Raw genomic sequence first — 5109 nt, forward strand, 5'->3', positions numbered from 1 at the left:
CTCACATTTGTAGTTCATGTTATATTTCTTTTGAGCAGCACTATGATAGAAAAATGCAAAGTAAACTTTAGTGACAGAAAACACATCAGTGATTGCCTGGGAACAGTTTGGGGGACATGGAAAGGAAGAATGGACTACAATGAGGCATAAGGAAACTTTTGAGGGTAATAAAAATGTTTATTATCTTGACTTTTGTAATGTATACATGAATGTTTCCATATGTCGAAACTCATTAAATGGTACATTTCAAATATGTGTGACTTACTGTATGTCAGTTATATTTCAAGATATCTGTTAAAAAATTGTCTATTGAAGTCTATGGCCATGCTACCCTAAACAAGCCCGATCCTGTCTGATCTCGGAAGCTAAGCAGGGTCAGGCCTGGTTAGTACTTGGATGGGAGACCACCTAGGAAGACCAGGTGCTGTAGGAATAAAAAAAAATTTTAAAATAAGGGACTGTAAACTGACAAGGTCCCTACAATCTGTGAACCAAGGGTTGCCTTGCCTTAAAAAAAAATTGTCTATTGATGTGTTCAGATTGAACATTGCAACTAACTTTTAAGAAACCATCACTTAAAAAGCAAAGAAATTATCACTTGTCAAATTTTTGTGTAATAATAAAGAAAAATATCAATGTATTTGCAAAGACTATTAAAATACTGTTTCCATTTCAAACTACCTATCTATGGGAGGCTATTTTTTCCACATATTTCACAAAACAACTTATCTCAACAGAATGAATGCAAGGTGTATATGAGAAATTAGCTGTCTTCTTTTAAGCCAGATATTAAAAAGATGTACAAAATTTTAAAATATTGCCACTCTTCTGACTAAATATTTTATGTTTTGGAAAACATAGTTATTTTTCATTAAAAATTTTATGTTAACACAGAATAGATTTATTATTTGTTACTTTTTATTAATAAATATATTTTTTAAATTTTTGCCTCTATTTTAAATATCGAGCCAATGAGATTGTGTTTATACATTATGTGCTTTTTAACACATCATTGGATTCTTATGGAATGTCTGGATGCATCACATCATTTACAGGAATGAAAATTTCTATGAAAAGCTTTTATGAAAGCAAGGAGAAAAAATACATTTTTAAAATCAGCTTCTACATAGTTTATTAATATGTGTATTTTTGAAATTAGTTTATATATAGCCTAGTCAATTAGACTTTAAGAAAAGTCTTCTGAGATAGAAATAAGGAAGCTTTTTTTTTTTTTTATCTGCAGGAAGTAATCAGCAACCAGCCCAATGCATTTTATGAGGATTAACATTGACCCAATCTTATTGTTTTAGGAAGCTATATCGGTCAGGATTCAGAAAGAAGACAGAAATCACACCAGTTATTTTAACAGAGAACATGTAACATAAAGGAATGCTAGACAAATCCTGGAGAACCAAAAAAGCAGAAAAGGAAGAGTCGGTATCACAGAGATGGCACACACAGTATGTAGCTACCACCCCTACGACTGAGGAACTAAGGAAAAGCCAGATTATTATTTAAACTCAGAAACTCGCAGAATGGGTCCCACAAACCGGGATTCATACCTCTGAGGAGGGGCAGCTGTTCAGACAATACAGGTGCTTCAGAAACTTGGGGGAAGTCCCAAGGGAACTGGGAACCAGACCTGTAAGGAAGGGAGGGAGTGTCCCTGTTCACTGAGGTCTTGTCTCTGAAAGTGTATGATAAGGCTGGTTCCCCAAGGTTTCGAAAATTTATAAACTGAAATCAACTGCTGCTTCTAGAAAGAGCTGCTGCTGCTGGAGTGAAGTAGGGTTGCTAAGGTGACACTGACAAAAACGGGAAGCTACCAGGAAAGAGAACGTCTCATCCTCCTCCAGCCTCACAGTCTCCCTCTAGTGCCCGATGGGCAGAGCCTGAAGGAACCAGTAAGTTAAGGAGAAAAGTGGTTTGCAGACTCGCAGCATCACAAAACAGAATGAACATAGACGCATGGGTTTGACGCTAAGAGATACTAGCTTAGTAACACAGTGGCAGAACTTAAAAACCAACTGTTTTGGGGTTTTTTTCAAAATAATACCTTGATGGAAAGGAATTCATACATATATATGTGTGCATGTATGTGTATATGTGTATATATGTACATATATGTATATATGTGTATACATGTATATGTGTATATATGTATATATACACATGTATATATACACATACATATGTGTGTGTATACACATATATACATATGTATGTGTATATATGTGCATGTATACATATGTACATATGTATGTGTATGTGTGTATGTGTGTATATATGTGTATGTGTATATATGTATATATACGCATACATGTGTATGTGTATGTGTATATATACATATATGTGTGCATGTGTATGTGTATATATGTATACATATATACATATACGCACACATATTTATGTATGTATGAATCATAGTAACACATATATTTCATGGCTATGTCCCTCACGCCTCTCATGTGTATCTCCATAAATATGACCGCTGTTTTATGTTTATTCCTCAAATCCTTTGGAATGCCTCGCAATGGGATATCATTTATTTAATGTGAGGAAGTCATACCCAGCAAAAAACCTCCTGTAAATCAAACAAAGCCCTTTTAAAGGGTTCTCCTGAGGGGAGGCATGGTGCAGGGGTCTCCAGACGCAAGACTGTCAAGTCCAATCTTAGGCTTTTATTTAAGGCTATGGATCCCTGCTTTATCCTATCCTCACATCAAAATTCTGAATAGAGAGAGAGGGGGAGGGACGCAGGAAGGGAAGGAGGGAGTGGGCAGAGAGGGAATGACAGTGAGAGAAATCAGCGTTCATATTCAGAAATTTAAAGCTCTTAAGCAATATAAACTCTTCAATTAATGTTCTGTAAACATACTCCTTTCTCAGTAAAATTACTTTAAAATAACAGTGCTCTAGTCAATGGCTGTCACCAGAAAATGTCAGGGGGTTTGAAATACTTGGCTTTTCCTCCCTTTGCAATCAGCCAACTTCATTATGCTTTCTACTTAATAATTATAGATCTTATTAACAGAGATGGGTTTAATAACATAAAAATAATAGGCATTACAAATTGCATATTCTCCCAAGGGACTAGAGATTTGTGTCATTTCATATACCAATATAAAAACATGACTTTTGTTTAACCCACACACTGGAGTTCTCTAAATACTATAGTAAAATGATACAATTTAAAGTAATGTAAGCTGCACAAATCCTTTCTAGAAAGTGCCATTTTATCCCTGCTTAGAGGAACTGAAAATAGAATATAATATCTATGCCATATGACTTCTTTCTCCCTGCACACATGAATCAATTCATATATAACCAATATAGAAATATGCTACCACCTTGGAATTTTTTTAAATGTCTTCTTGTTTTTTATTATAATGGTAATAGTGCATATTGTAGAAAATTTGGAAAATAAAAGTATAAAGAAGAAAATAAAAAATCACAATCCCTCAATCTAAAAGTTACCACTTGTTTGCTTTTTGGTGTGTTTTATTTATTCCAATATTTTTATAAATACATATTTTGCGTGGTTGAGATAATTTTATACCACTCGTATACTGCTTTTTTCATTTAACATAAACTTGTGAGCATTTTCTCTTTTCATTAAAATCTCAGTAAATGTACTTTCAATGGTTTATCCTCCACAATATGGGTGTACAATAAGATACTTCATAATTCCTCTATTGATGAATATTTAGATAGCTTACTTTTTCATCATTATCAGAAATACTTGACAAATATGCATGCACATTTATTCTATGAACCGCGACCCAGACCACTGAGGAAAGGAAAGAGATTCCTTATTAATCGCGGCCATGTCTGAGAGTTTTTAAGGAAATATCCCTGGTAGAATTATAATGTGGATGAAAAAAGGGGTGCTGTAACAAATCTAACAGAAAGTAACCTCACAGAGTGATCTGATCATAAATTCCTAACTGGTCAGGTCAAGGTGGGTAGTCACACCTCAGACCTATAACTTCCCCAGTAAAAAGTTATTTTTGCCTTAAGCATCATTTCTGTGCATCTCAGTTAACACATCTTTGAAACATAAATGCCCTCAAGAGAGAATATAATCTTAGCTATCCTCTAATCCAATCTCTATCTTGCTATCTCCCACTTTCACATAATCTATCTTACATTCCCTCCTTAATTCCAAATGCATAAAAAAAACTGCAAACTGTCATTCTGGTAGCATTTTTCTCGGTCTGTGGAGATCTTGCTTCCAGGTGTATCCTCTCTTTGGCTCAAATAAACTCTAATAAACTCATAAAATTTTTCTACAGGTTTGGGAGTTTCTTATGTCAACATTTACTTGGTAAATCCGGCAAGATTCCGAAGAAGCCCACCTTGGACCACCTTGCTGACTTGGACCTGGTGCTAGGTACCAGCAGAGGCCCATCATGCTCCATTAGCTCCCTGCTTTGCATCAGGTGAACTGGATGAGTATTTTCTTAGAATCCCACACCTACCTGCTTTAGGTAGTGGGTCTCTACTTTATTTGAGCTGTTCTTATTTGACTGCTTTTAATGTCAGCCTTTTTAAATTGGCTTAAAGAAAAACTAAAATTAAATGGGAAATCTTGCCTCCAAGGCTGGCAAGCCCCATGACTGTCAGTCTCCCATAATGCTCCTGCAGGCTTTCTGTACAATTTGTATAGAGCCTCGACTTTTGAACAATGCTTCTCTTGCTCAGGCCCACTTCATGTCTGAAAGTGTACTATCATTTCTAATAAAATTTTTCTTTTCTGCTGTATTTTGGTGTCTTGTTCAATTCTTTGTTTGAGACATCAAGAACCTAGACAACGTGCTATTTTCCAATCAAGGCAAATGTAAGTATCCACAGAAATGGGGAGAGTTAACTAAAAATTGTATCAGCTTAAGATGGTAGAAATGGGGCTCTTTTGATACCTCTAAATTAATTTTTTGGCACACTCAATTGGAAAAAGGTGGCTCTAAAACTGAACTGAATAAATGGGATTGGAAAATAGAAGTTTCTAAAAGGAGAGATAAACGTCTTCTTTTCGGGAAGTTAATACAATTTTAAACTCTCTGAACTCTCAGATAAAATTTCTTCTCTTCAGGAAGTTAATTAGAAACT

General features: G+C 35.0%; 1 pseudogene; it reads left to right on the top strand.

Moving 5' to 3' along the window:
- The first annotated feature begins 314 nt into the window (after positions 1-314).
- LOC112477733 lies at positions 315-433 on the top strand (annotated as a pseudogene).
- Positions 434-5109: the final 4676 nt, after the last annotated feature.

The sequence above is a fragment of the Pteropus alecto genome, unplaced genomic scaffold, assembly GCF_000325575.1.
Source record: "Pteropus alecto unplaced genomic scaffold, ASM32557v1 scaffold121, whole genome shotgun sequence".
Taxonomy (NCBI): domain Eukaryota; kingdom Metazoa; phylum Chordata; class Mammalia; order Chiroptera; family Pteropodidae; genus Pteropus; species Pteropus alecto.